Source organism: Pleurodeles waltl, chromosome 3_2 (assembly GCF_031143425.1).
Source record: "Pleurodeles waltl isolate 20211129_DDA chromosome 3_2, aPleWal1.hap1.20221129, whole genome shotgun sequence".
In the NCBI taxonomy this organism is placed as follows: domain Eukaryota; kingdom Metazoa; phylum Chordata; class Amphibia; order Caudata; family Salamandridae; genus Pleurodeles; species Pleurodeles waltl.
Window position 1 is genome coordinate 41,719,067 of NC_090441.1, and position 14,976 is coordinate 41,734,042.

Below are 14,976 nucleotides of genomic sequence, written 5' to 3' on the forward strand. Positions count from 1 at the left end.
CATATAATAAATGTTGGAAGGAGGAAGTGTCATGTAAGATCAGGATTTATCGGTTGACTCCTCATTCTATTACGGGCTTTTCACCTTTTAAGTTGTTCAGAAGGAGAAAACCCAACACGTTGGTGTGTCCTTCGTGGGTAAATGACAAAGTTGGTTCAAAATCCAAAACTTTATGTAATAAGCAGAAATGTTTGAAAGAACTTAAGAAAGTTTCTAAAAGAAAGATCAGATTTGATAAGCGGAGAGCAGTAAAGAAAGTGGTGATTCGAGTAGGTGATTTTGTCAGAGTAAAAAATCCTCGCTTTAGACTTTCAAGAGAACATTCAAAATGTTCTATTCCTCTCAAAGTTAAGAAAGTTCTGGGAAATGCTGTAAGAACGGAAGATCACAAAGTGTGGAATATTGGGAGAGTGGTCAAAGTAAAAACTGCATGTGGAGAAAGTAAATCTGAGGGAGATGGTGTAGAGGAAAACACAATAATGTGGACAATCACTTTATACCAAGGAAACCTTCAAGAATTATCAAACGCCCTAAAATTTCAGATGACTTTGTTTAGTATTTATGCCTGTTTATTTTATGTGTTCTTATATGTTTATATGTTGTCATTTTACTTAGGTGCCCTTAACTATTGTTAATGTTGCATTTCTTATTTTGTTGATGAAGGGAGGGAAATGTGTGGCATTCTGTGCGTAGAATGTACGTCACAGGAATCTCGTGACAGTAACTAAGGGTGATCTGACAGTTAAGAAGAGGGAGCTACGGAGAAGACGTCTGTTGGCTGGGGTGTTTCATGTACCTTTTATCCTGAATAAACTAAAGCAGATTTAATTATGAAGAGGATTTTATTCATCTTCATTTCAATGTCACAACTGATAAATGTGATTTGAAGGCCATAGCTGTGATTTCTACCAAGGCAAGCTCAACCTCATCTTTCAGAGAGTAGAGTAAGTGCAATAAATAGAGTAACAGTAACATTTGGTATTTACAGCGCTTAGAAACTACATATGTATGAAGTGAAGGCTATCTAAAACTAATATAGATGTACTGTATATAGAGAAAATAGATCACATCATGAATATTACAAAGTAGACAATTTTATGGACTTTCTGCATATACAACTTCATGAAGATAACCTTACCTCTATGACTGTTGCTTATAAGTATAATCATAAAATATGTTCAGGTGCCTTGTTCCTATTATAAAAATAATGAATGCAATAATATAGTTTATGTACTTTGTGTGAGAGACCTTCTTTTGCACCTTTTGTTATTTTCTTTTCCATTTTATTTACTTTATACAACTGAAAATTCAAAGCCAGTCAAGAAACGTGAAAACCATGTATTGGAAAAAAATTATATTTTGGAAGAACTCAACACAAGTGACAAAATTCCCAAATCAAATTACATGGAAATATACATCGCAATTTTTTCTTTGTACAATAGGCGAAGAAACTGCAGTGGAAGAATAAAATAGCAAAAAAGTCCAAGAGGAAGGAGAAAAGGGAGAAGGGGCACTACCAAATTCTTTAATACCAAGTTTAATGTCACTGTTTTCAAACAAAAACCTAACTGTGCATGCCTTGTTTATTCAAAATCATTTCGAGGTACCAGACAAAACAAAAGTGTAGGAACCCAAACAAATCTAAAAGCTCAGATTTGCAGGGTTCGCTTCCTAACCAGAGAACAAGCGAACAATACATCTCAGTCTTTAAAAGAGCAGGTATCATGATGCCATCGAGAGCCAGAAATACAATTGCTATGTCCACACAAAATAGTGTGAAACAGAGTATAAAAGAAAAAACGCACCCAGTAACAAACTCTGCCATTAAAATCAAGTCTTTTCATTAAGATACTTGGTTATACCTAGAATGAACAAGGGAACACTCTCCCTCGGAGCCGATGGGGATGCGATGGAGCAGCAGTGCATCACCTGGAGGTAGCAATTGGGCACTTTTCATTCAGAGACGAATACTTAGGTTGAATTGGTGAATAACTGAAGAAACCACAACAGGTCAAAATGATAAAACTTCACACCCAATTTGGTAATCGGACATCGTATGCTTCATAAGACATTTTCAAACAAACGTTAGGAGTGAGAGAAATGAAACCTGCTAAAATCATTGGGAATTTACATGATTCTTGTCCTAACTGAGAACTCATGATTTGGTTCAAGTAGTATCTGCAGATGTGCTGCTGAAGTGTATACATATATATATTATCCTGACCATGTTGTGCTATGTACAGATCTTTACAATTCTTCCTGAAGGTTCAAGCAGTTCATTTAGAATCTAAAATGCAAAATCATCTTTTGAGTTGGCACTTGTAAGGCTCACTTCAGCCATTCTCAACCGGCATGTTTTATTGCAGCCTAGAGCCAGCATTTGCCAACTTGTTATAACAGAAGTCCAGCAACAGGTGGGTAGAATGCAGGAAAAACAGTGCCACATTTCTCAATAAGAGACCTAAAATAAAATGAAAATAGATTAATTTTAGTATCGCAACTCCTACTGAGTCATTTAGCATTTTCACATCAAGCCATTTGTAATACAAACACAATGTACGTGTTACATGTGGGTTCAACTCCTATTTATCCTTGTAATTGTTTCCCTATTATTCGAGGATTTCACCACATAATATCTGTACTTCATTTAACACTTGATTAACAACACTTGATAAACTAGCAAAGCTGTCTTTGCAGCTTCACTGTTACACAGGTAAGATCAGAACTTAAATGCTACTATATTTATTTACAGTACAAGCAAATCTGACTTAACTTTAGATTTCAGTTAAAAAAAACAACAACAAAAACAAGAAGGTTTCGATAAGTCCATAGAGAGAAAACATATCAAGTTACACCTTAGGAAGGCTACTTGCTGTGTCTTCAGTTTCTTGCAGAATTCAAGAGCTGTGGAGGCAGCTTTGATATGAACGGGCAGGTGGGTCCAGGGTTTGTGTGAAAGGTAGCTGAAGGCACGACCGCCAGATCTAGCGCTGCATATGTGTGGAGATGTGTGCTAGTACGAGCCCAGCAGAGTGGAGGGATCTGGTAGGGTTGTAGATGTTTATGCAGTTTTTGAGGTAATTAGGGCCAATGTTGTTCAAACCTTTGTATGTGCAAGGAATTTGAAGAGTGCTTGTTCGTGGAATGAGGGCCAATGGACTTATTTGAGGTGCAGGGTAATGTGGGTGCAGTGGGAGGTGCTGGTGGTAGTTTGAGGGTGAGTCTAGCTGCTGAGGTTTGTATGGTTAGGAGCTGGTTGATCAGTTGTGCGTCAGTTCTGACACAGAGCTTTGCTGTAGTCCAACTTTCTGGTGGGGAGGGCTTGGGTAATGGGTATGCAAGTGTTGATGGTGAGCCATTTGAAAATCTAAGTATCTGGAGTGTGTGGAAGCAGGAGGCAGAGACTGGGTTCATTTGCCTGATCATAGTAAGCCGGCTGTTTATTATTCAGAGGTTCTTTGCATAGGTTGACTGGTAGGGTGTAGGTCTGAGTTTAAGGAGGCCATAGGTGGAGTCCCAAAGTGAGGTGTCTTTGCTGAAGATTACTATTTCTGTCTTGTCTGTGTTGAGTTGTTGTTCATCCATCTGGTGACTTCAATCATGCAGACTGAGAAGTTGGTTCAGGTGTTTGGTGCCTTGTCAGAGAGGGGAAGCAAGAGCAGGGTTTCATCTGTTTAGGATAGGACGTGGACTTTGTGGGCATGCATGATGTCAGCGAATGGGGCCACATAAAAGTTGCACAAGGTGAGGCATTCTACAGATGAGGTTGGTGGCAGTCGAGGTGAAGGGAGCCAAGCTGACTGACTGGGTGCTGCCTTATAAGGAAGGAGCAGATCCGATGCAGTGCAGATCCTCTAATGCTGGCTGTGTGCAGTTGTTTGATGAGGTGGGAGACTGTCAAAGGCACGGATAGATCCACCAGCATGTGGGCAAATGTTTCTCCTCTGCCCATGATCAGTCAGACGTTGTATGTAACAGCGTTGAAGGTGGCCTCCGTGATGTGGCTGGGCCTGAATGGTGTCAAGGAAGCGGTTGTCGGTGAGGTGAGTGGCTATGTGTTTATCATTCTTTCTATGGCTTTTGCCAGGTAAGGTAGCAGGGAGATATGCCACTAGTTGGATAGTCTCTTTGCGTCTTCTAATGTTTTTGGAAGAGGGGTTTGTGAGTGGGAAGGTTACTATGGCATGTTTCCAGGTATCCAAGAAGATGGCCATGTAAACTGAGTAGATCAGGGTGAGTGCTGAGCCAGTCCTTTGGTGAGGACGTGAGGAGGGCAGTGGTCTGTGGCGTGCTCTGCGGTGTACGGACTGCGTGGTGTCTGCAGTTTCTAGAATGCTTATGGTGGGCCAGGTGGTCAGAATACTCCTGTGGGTAGTGACTGTGATGGGCAGGATTGCTGTGAGACTGGATGGGTCCAATTGGGGTCTGAAGTGATCGCCAATACTGGTGACCTTTTGACTGATTAAGAGGGACAGCTGGGTGGTGAGGTCCAGTGAGAGGGTGATGGTGGTAGAGCTTGCAATCTTTCACAATATCCTAAACTTCCTTGGCACTGCTCGTACTGCTTTGGATGCATTACACGAGCCCCGAGTGTTTGATAGCTATCATTTGACGTTGCTCACTAGAATGAAGATGCTGGATTCCAGTAAGACCATACATCAATAATACAGTAAAACAAGCTACCCATCCTGCTACAGTTATCATTCTTTAAGCACACAGCAATAACTGGAAGAAATACAATAGTCTTCAGTCTAGATGTAAGAAAATTCAGTAGAATATTCTGCATTGTTGTACTGATTGAAATGTTTTAGAAATGTGTCTGGTTGGTGTGGAACTGGATGCAGCTGGTGGGTGGGTGGGAGTGGGGGTGTTTTTTTCATTTTAACGAGGGTGCATCTGTGGCTAGGAAGCCAGTGGAAGTGTATGAGTTATTTTGATATGTGGGTGCTGTGGGATAGTTTGCGCAAGAGTCTTGCATCTGCCTTGTGTACGACTTGGAGCTTCTTGGCAAGCTGACAAGTGATGTAGACAAAGGGTCTTCTGGAGCATCAAAAAATAAAATGATGGATGTAATACTTGAATTAATCTCAGCCACGGGCGATCACTCAGGGCTGCATCCCAGTCCATCACCTGCCATGCAACCTCAGTTGGGACCTAGCCATATGCACACCAGTCTTGACCCTGCTTCTCATGGAAGCAGTCCAGTCTGCTGGTGATGACCACTTGTGTGATGGACCTTGGGGGTCAAGCAGGAGCAACCTGAAGACCATGAGTAAAATGAGGATGTGGAAGCAGGTTGTTTTGACCATGTTGACATGGTTGGTCATCAAGATTCTGTTGTCAGTCACCTGGTGATAACCAGAGATCTTTTTTGTAAAAAAAAAAAAAAAAAAAAGTCTGCCTTACTGCCGGTCAGTTTAAAGCAGTTGATTTTCATCCTTTCCATAACCTTAGACATGCAGCTGACTAAGTTTGCTTGGGAGTTCTGAGGTGTCTTCTGCTGGGTGGAAGGTGATGAGCTGGATGTCGTCTGCATATGAAAGGATGCAGAATCCTATGTACAAATAATGTTGGCGAGAGGGTCAGGTAGTTGTTGATGAGTGTGGAGCTCAGCAAGGATCCCTGAAGAATGTCGCAGATTACACTGGGGCATCAAAAAATAAAATGATGGATGTAATACTTTAATTAATCTCAGCCACAGGCGATTGCTCAGGGCTGCATCCCAATCCATTGCCCGCCATGCAACCTTAGTTGGGACCTAGCCATATGCACACCAGTATCGACTCTGCTTCTCATTGCAGCATTCCAGCCTGAACTGCCAGGCCAAGCCCTTCATGAACAGGAATGCAAGTAACCTAGGACCGGTTTCACCCTTATTATGGCTCATCATTCAGGTATAACTTGATTCCAGTGGCACAGGGAGTATGGGACCCATGTCTGGGCATACCCATTACGCCACAGCCAGTGGCTGATATTAATTCAAGCATTCCATCCATTACCTTGCTGTTGCTGCAGTCAACGCCCTAAGTGTGAAGGGTTTGGCACAATCTCGGTCCTTTGCTCACTCTGCCACTGGAACCAAACTATACCTGGCTAATGAGCCATTATCAGGGTGAAACTAGTCCTAAAGAACGAGTTACTTACCTTCGGTAACGACTTTTCTGGTGGATACATTAGCTACCTGTGGATTCCTCACCTCATGAATACTCCCATGGCGCCAGCATTCGACGGAAATCTTCTTACTAGTCTCTGCACGTCGACGAGGACGTCACTCTAGCCCACGCGACGCCGTCTGACGTCATACAGGCAATAAGAGGTCCTCGACGACGTGCGGACGTCAGTACCAATCATTTTTTACGTGCATGAGAACAACCAGGCAATGCAATGAAAGAGCAAGGCAACATCCATTATATTGTAAAAATACACAACATTGTATGAATAACTGAAAATCTTTTTATATACATATATATATAAAACTCTCTCTTTTAAAATATATACACACACCAAGTATATACACAAAGATATATACATATATATAAATATATTATATACACATCTATTGCACCCTCAAAGACCAAGAGGAGCGCACTCAAGGATTACTTGGTAAGTCCAGAAAGGCAACGGGGAGGCGGGTGGGACCGTGAGGAATCCACAGGTAGCTAATGTATCCACCAAAAAAGTCGTTACCGAAGGTAAGTAACTCGTTCTTCTGATGGATACAACTACCTGTGGATTCCTCACCTCATGAATAGAGTCCCAAAGCAGTACCACGCCCGGCGGTGGGTGCCTAAATGGTCAAACCAAGAAATCCTGCAGCACTGACCGTGCAAAATGGCCGTCCCTTCTAACCTCAGAATCCAAACAGTAATGTTTTGCAAAAGTGTGAAGGGACGACCAAGTTGCGGCCTTGCAGATGTCGACCACAGGAACACCTCTGGCCAAGGCCGAAGTGGCCGACTTAGCTCTGGTGGAATGAGCTCTAATGCCCTCAGGAGGATCCTTCTTTGCCAAAGAGTAACATATTTTAATGCAAAGAACAACCCACCTGGATAGTGTTCTCTTGTGGACTGCCTTTCCTCTCCTCTTGCCCACGTATCCAATAAACAGCTGATCCTCCAGCCTGAAATCCTTTGTTCTATCAATAAAGAAGCTCAATGCTCTCTTTGGGTCCAGACGGTGCAGTCTTTCTTCCTCTTTGGAAGGATGAGGCGGAGGATAGAACGTGGACAAAGTAATTGCCTGAGCCAAATGGAAGGGTGAAACAACCTTCGGGAGGAAAGCAGCCTTGGTCCTCAACACCACCTTATCCCCATAAAAAGTTGTATAAGGGGGCTTTACTGATAAGGCCTGCAACTCACTCACTCTCCTCGCTGATGTTATAGCTATCAGGAAGACTGTTTTAAAAACCAAATACCTCAAGGGGCAAGAATGCATAGGTTCAAAAGGGGACCCCATAAGGAAAGTCAGGACCAAGGACAAATCCCATTGCGGCATAACGAATGGCTTTGGAGGATATTGATTTAGAAGACCTTTCAAGAATCTGATAACAATAGGGGATTTAAATAAAGATGGTTGGTCTGGAAGACATATGAAGGCTGACAAGGCCGATAAATAACCCTTAATGGTAGCCACTGCACAACCTTTCTGCGCTAGAGACAGAGCAAAAGACAAAACGTCCGATAGATGAGCATGCAAAGGATCAATCTGCCTCTCTCCACACCACGCAACAAATTTAGACCACCTATTAGCGTAGATAGATTTAGTGGAGTGTCGCCTGGCCGCTAATAGAACATCCACTACCTCAGGCGGGAGAGAGAAGGAACTCAGGTTGCCCCGTTCAATCTCCAGGCATGTAGGTGCAGACTCTGGAGGTTGGGGTGTAGAACCTGCCCCTGCGACTGCGAGAGGAGGTCTGCCCTGAAAGGGAGACGGAGCGGCGGGCACATTGAGAGTTGGAGAAGGTCGGAATACCATACCCTCCTTGGCCAATCCGGAGCTATTAGGATGACTAGAGCCCGGTCCTGGCGAATCTTCCTCAATACTCGAGGAATCAAGGGTATGGGAGGAAACGCGTAAAGCAACTGGCCGCACCAGGTTATTTGAAACGCGTCCCCCAACGCTCCCTGCATCGGATACTGAAGGCTGCAGAACAACGGACAATGCGCGTTCTCTCGAGTGGCGAACAGATCTACCCGAGGAAACCCCCACCTCTGGAAGATTAAACGGACTTGATCTGGATGGAGACGCCACTCGTGGTCTGCCGAGAAATGGCGACTGAGACTGTCCGCACGCACGTTCAAAACTCCGGCCAGATGGTTTGCTATCAAGCAAATCCGATGGTCCTTTGCCCAGGACCATAGTCGAAGAGCTTCTCTGCAGAGAAGGTACGACCCCACTCCTCCCTGCTTGTTTATGTACCACATCGTGGTAGTATTGTCCGTTAGGACCTGTACCGACTGACCACGAAGGGAAGGGAGGAAGGCCTTGAGAGCCAGACGTACAGCCCGTAACTCTAACAGATTGATGTGAAACATCTGTTCCTCTGGAGACCAAAGACCTTTGATCTCCAGATCCCCCAGATGAGCTCCCCACCCTAGAGTGGAAGCATCCGTTATGACTGTGGCCACTGGTGGCGACTGCTGGAACGGCTTTCCTTGTGAAAGATTGTTGCTTGCAATCCACCACTTCAAATCCACAGCAGCATCTCTGGAGATCTTGACAGTACCCTCTAGATCCCCTCTGTGTTGAGACCACTGCCTTCGGAGGCACCACTGAAGAGCCCTCATGTGCCAGCGAGCATGCGTGACCAACAGAATGCAGGAGGCAAAAAGACCGAGCAGACGAAGGACCTTGAGGACTGGAACTACCGCTCCATTTTGAAACATTGGAACCAAATCCTGAATATCTTGAATCCGCTGAGGCGGAGGAAAGGCCCGACCCAATGTTGTATCCAGTACTGCCCCTATAAACAGGAGGCGCTGAGAGGGCTCTAGGTGAGATTTGGGCTCGTTCACCGAAAAACCCAGGTCGAACAACAACTGGGTTGTTGACTGCAGATGATGCGACACAAGCTCCGGGGACTTGGCTTTGATCAACCAGTCGTCCAAGTAAGGGAATACTGCTATCCCCTTCCTTCTGAGTTCTGCCGCAACCACCGACATCACCTTCGTGAAGACTCGAGGTGCTGAAGTAAGACCAAACGGAAGGACCGCAAACTAATAGTGTTGCGATCCCACCACAAACCGGAGATACTTCCTGTGTGACTTGAGTATCGGGATATGAAAGTAAGCATCCTGCAAGTCGACAGACACCATCCAGTCTTCCATGTTCAACGCCAAAAGCACCTGTGCTAGGGTCAGCATCTTGAACTTTTCCTGCTTGAGGAACCAATTCAAGATCCTCAGGTCCAGAATTGGTCTCAAACGACCATCCTTCTTGGGAATCAGGAAATACCTTGAGTAAACTCCTCGACCCCTTTCCTGCTCCGGGACCAACTCCACCGCGCCCTTTGAAAGGAGGACTTTCACCTCCTGTTCTAACAACAGGAGGTGTTCTTCTGAACAATAAGGGCGGGGCGGGATGAGGGGCGGGAACTCCCAAAAGGGAAGGGTGTAGCCTTTTCCCACAACACTGAGAACCCAAGTGTCCGATGTAACAGTCTTCCATTTGGTGAGAAAATGCTGTAATCTTCCCCCTACAGGAGAGGAGTGAGTGGGAAATGGTGGAAGCCTAAGGCTGCTTCCCCTGCTGCACCCCGCCAGAGGATGAGGAAGAGGCAGAGTGCTGCTGAGAGGCTCCTCTGGTGCGGACCCTACCTCTCCCCCTGAAAGATCTATAGGGATGGGAAGAAGCAGGTTGCTGATATCTCCCCTGAAAGGAAGAGGAGGAAGAGCCACGCCCAAATCCACGAAACCTCCTGAAGAATCTGGAAGAGGCCGTGGAAGAAGGAGCTTGGAGCCCTAACGACTTAGCCGTGGCTCTGCTTTCCTTAAAACGTTCCAAGGCCGAATCAGCCTTAGCTCCAAACAGTTTGTCCCCATCAAACGGGAGATCCAACAATGTGGACTGTACATCTGCAGAAAAGCCCGAGTTACGGAGCCAGGCCTGTCTCCTTGCCACCACAGTTGTGCCCATTGCCCTGGCTACCGAGTCGGTGGTATCCAGTCCCGTCTGGATAATTTGGGTCGCAGCAGCCTGGGCATTTGAGACAAGATCCAAAAGACCCTGGGGAAGCTCTGTAAACGAAGAGGAAATGTCATCCATCAGAGCATGAATATACCTCCCCAGGATACAGGTTGCATTGGTGGCTTTTAACGCCAGACTGCAGGATGAAAAAATCTTCTTCGACTGCGCCTCTAGCTTCTTTGAATCTCTGTCCCCAGGCACCGTCGGAAAAGAACCAGGCGCTGACTTGGACGAACAGGAGGCCTGCACCACCAAGCTCTCCGGCGTAGGGTGCCTAGATAGGAAACCAGGGTCAGTTGGAGCCGTCCGATACCTCCTGGACACGGCTCTGTGAACTGCTGGGGAAGATGCCGGCCTCTTCCACACCTCTAACACCGGATCCAGCAGAGCGTCATTAAATGGTAACAGAGGCTCTGCCGCGGCTGAGGCCGGATGTAACACCTCTGTTAAAAGGTTTTGTTTTGCCTCCACCATCGGCAAAGGCAGGTCCAAAAAACTAGCTGCCTTCCGTACCACTGCATGAAAGGAAGCAGCCTCCTCCGTATATTCCCCCGGGGACGAAAGGTCCCACTCAGGGGAAGTGTCCAGCCCACTGGCCGACTCCAGTCCACGCAGCCCATCACCCGAGTCCTCTAGCTCTCCTTCCTCTAGGGCTCGTTGGTACTCCTGCTCTTCTAATACACGGAGAGCACGTCTCCTTGAATGAAGTCGTTGCTCAATACGCGGAGTCGACAATGCCTCCGCCGAAGTCGAAGATCGGAAGAGCAGCTGAAGCAGATGGACCCACCGGAGTCACAGGCCGAAATCCCGACGTCGACGGGATGGAAATCCCCGGGGCCAATCCTTCTGAAGCCACCGGAGCGGCCACCGGCGCCGACACTGGCGCCGAGCCCACGTTCCCAAACGGGAGAAAGGGCATAAAGGGTGCAGGCCGAAGAGGCGCAGGATCACCCAAAGAAAAGGCCAAAGGCCCAGCCGGAGCACCCCCTGGAGCCATCTGTTGGAAGATGGCATACATCGCATTCAAGAATGCGGAACTATCGGCTCCAGGGGTGGGAAAAGCCGGATACTGGGGTGCCTGTCTCGGAGGAGACCCCGACGCCGGCCTCGGCGTCTGCGCCGGAGAAAACACTTGAGGCTCCAATACCTCAATCACCGACGCCTGTCCAGGTGAAGTTGGAGACGCCGGAGAGGGCAACGGCGTCGAAGGATGCGGCGTAACCGTGGGACTGACCTCCCATGTCCTTCGGCGCCGATCCGAAGACCTGGAACGAGTCTCCTTTGAATGACGCCGAGATTCTCTACGGCGCCGGGAGTCTCGATGACGCCGATGTCTTGGGGAAGAAGACTTCTTGTGATGTTTCTCCTTTGACTTGGCCATAAACAGCTTCGCCTCACGTTCCTTGAGGGCCTTTGGATTCATGTGCTGACATGAATCACAAGTCGAGACGTCGTGGTCGGAGCTCAAACACCAAAGGCAATCGGAATGAGGATCAGTCACCGACATCTTGCCTCCACACTCACGACAAGGCTTAAATCCAGACTCTCTCTGCGACATTATTACCACAGCGAAAGACTACGCAGCAAGATATACACTGTAACCGCAAGAGTAACAGTTGCTCCCTCGAAGATAACCGTTTCGAATGCACGGAAAAAAGGGAACTGACGTCCGCACGTCGTCGAGGACCTCTTATTGCCTGTATGACGTCAGACGGCGTCGCGTGGGCTAGAGTGACGTCCTCGTCGACGTGCAGAGACTAGTAAGAAGATTTCCGTCGAATGCTGGCGCCATGGGAGTATTCATGAGGTGAGGAATCCACAGGTAGTTGTATCCATCAGAATGGCTTGTATTCGGATTCAGGGAGGACCTGGCTTGGGAGTTATGGTGAACTGTTTCCATGAGGAGGAGGAGGAGGGGGGTCAAGACTGATATGCACATGGCTGGGTTCAAACCGAGGTGGCATGGTGGGCAAAGGACTAGGATGCAGCCCCAAGCGACTGCCAGTGGTGGGGATTATTCAGTATCTTATGCAGCCCTTAAGGGAGGATTATCTGTACTGTATTGCTATGTTGCTCCTATAAACACCCATCCACAGTTTTCCCCAAGATTGAGGGAACTTCCCTTACCAGATATCTAAACCATTCTGCCATGAAATTAGGCAAAATTAAGTGCTCCTGCAGGCAATAACAGCTGTTATTCCCTCTCCTTACAATTGTGGGCCCAAGCTGCAGGCGAGTGCACTAGGTGCTTGGCCCACCCTCGAAGGTCTCCTTATTTTTGTCTGACACCACTCCTGCTGAGAGAACAGATCTGTTGTGTCCTATCAGTATCTTTGTTTTAGCTCCCATCTGTTATTTGGTCTTAACCTGAGCAAAATCAGCAAGCTTCCTCATACCGGTGTACAGAATCTGATTTTGATTAGTTGGCAGAATAAATGGCAGGAATTGTCAGCAGGTCCACCCTAAATGCCAATTTATCGCCACATAACTCTCATATTTATCCACAGTGAAGTATAGCACCGGAAACACAGAGGAAACAAGAAATCTACTTTTAGTACATCCTGAGGCATGATACTGAGAGCTATACAGTCTTGGTTTGAACTTACCAGCCTCACCTTTTCTAAGATGTTGGCTGCAGCACTATGTTGCCTGCTTTTTTAGCTAGACCTCTGACCTTTTGTCATGGGAGTTGGGCCCATTAATGCATAGCAAATGTACCTTCAACACTACACATTTGTTGATCAGCTCAAGGCACTGGCATCCTAAGTGTTGCAGCCCTATACACCGCTCACATAAACTAGGCCCCTTTTGCCCCACACCAACAAATAACACACCACAGCACAATAACCAGTAATATCCTAAAGAAAACAAAAATAAGTCCATCAAGGAGTCTCAGTTCTGCATGAAAACCTACACAGAGTCCTTTGCTCGTGGCTACAGACTGTCTAGGCAATTGAACAGAAACACTCCTTTTCCCCCTCCAATTAACATCAAACAGGGAAATCTCCTCAGGCCCCATAACTGCTAAGGATAAATCCAACTCAGATCCTTCATCTCTAGCCATAAAACCACTACATTGGGCCCACTCTTCAGGGTGGTATGCAGGTTCGCCTTGGTCTCTACAAGCCTGTGACCACCTCTTCACTGCTCTATGCTACTACCAGTAATTTCTCGCTGTTGTCCAAGTACAAATATTAGTCATTCTCGAGTGCCATAGCATTTTCATGATGTGTCTGGGGCAGGTCCCAGAGTAGAGTTGGAACCACAATAACACCTGGCGCCGCGGGAAGCGGTTAGTTTCTGGATCCAGAATGGCTCCTGGAGGTTTTCAAGAGCAGAGGAATCAGCATATAGAGGATTCGTCAGAAACAGCCAATACACAAGCAGGGATTCATCAGTAAAGAGGCCTAAATGTAACACCAGCACCACCAAGAAGTAAAAGCTACAATTGGCTTGGGGTCTCAATATGCCGCCCAACCAGAAAGGAAATTCCAACAGAGATTATACTGAAGCAGTGAGATGGATGTGTCTCATTATCTAACTGATCACAGATTCAGCTGAAGGCTTAATCAAGCAATGGGCTGAACAATCAATTACGCAAGTAGTAGGAATACATGTAAGCCAGGAACTCTGAAAAACATAATGCAAGTATGGACAATCTTTTTGTAAAACTAAATGAGAGCGTGGAATTCTGGCCTTAGTGACCAGCGATTAACAGCATGTAATAGGGAAAGCATCTAGTTTAGAAGAACAGAGTGCAGAATTGTATCTAGAATATTTAGACTTTGATTCCCTACTTGGTGAATTAATTATTGGAAATAATTCAGGGCAGGATGGATGCCATTTCACAATTGTGAAACCAACATTCTGGCTAAAGTCAAGCCAAATTTAGTGGAGGGTGTGGCTCTCCTAATGATCCACCAGGATCATAGGGAAATTGTGACAGTTAGGGCAATCTGATGTTGCATGTGGTTATTGTAGAGTGAAGAAATCTGTAGATGGAGCAGTAATGCTTTGAATACAGAGAAAACCTTTGACTGAGCTGGGAATTGCTAAACATGCTGTTGGATATATTTGCTGCTTCTATTACAGACCTTTATATTGCACCAACAGACAAGAACTATTAAGATATCTCCTCAGTTTTAAATGGGGTAGAGGGGACACTTTTTTCCAATATGTTGCTTATTTCAGAAAAAATCAAAAGAGTGCTGAGTGGATAGCCTGAGTTAATGTCAACAGGAATTTAGCAATATCTCACTGATGAGCCCTAACTAGGCAAACACCGATCTGATGTTACTTGTGTTCCCATTCAGAGTGTATCTGACCTGGTATGGAATTTTGGGTTAGCCTATTCTTAGTAAAGCAGAACCAAGGCTGATTTGCATAGTGTCAGTCTGAAGTGGCGCTGTGGACAACAACGATGGACTGGAATGTGCGTCGAATGATAGCCAGGGGCTTACACTGTTGGAAGCATTACATCCATCTGTGTTTTCCTCAGTGGGACATTACTACAGAAGGAGAGGGCTTATTTTCAGAGACAAGCTTTACGGTTAATTGGCGCAAGTATTAAACTGATAATATGAGTTTATAAACTTTAAAGATGGAATCACAAGGGATTTTTATACTCTGGTTATGAAAATCAGTTACGTTGGTTAAAGAGGATACTTAAAAAAGCTGACGAAATGTGGCAGGCAACTACTTTGACTATTTGTGAAAATGATAATTTCAATAATTATTTATGAACAGCCTATTTTATATCTTGTTTGAAGTGCTTTCAGACTTTGAGGTCTG

At 45.8% G+C, this 14,976-nt stretch overlaps 1 protein-coding gene across 1 annotated transcript in view; it reads right to left on the reverse strand.

Annotated features, from left to right (window-relative positions):
• Positions 1–1,339: 1,339 nt before the first annotated feature.
• Positions 1,340–14,976, reverse strand: part of UBE2G1 (ubiquitin conjugating enzyme E2 G1) — a 296,237-nt gene continuing 282,600 nt past the window's right edge. The window contains exon 6 of the mRNA XM_069226696.1: positions 1,340–2,461. The gene's annotated coding sequence lies outside the window, so the exon portion shown is untranslated. The remainder of the gene's footprint in view (positions 2,462–14,976) is intronic.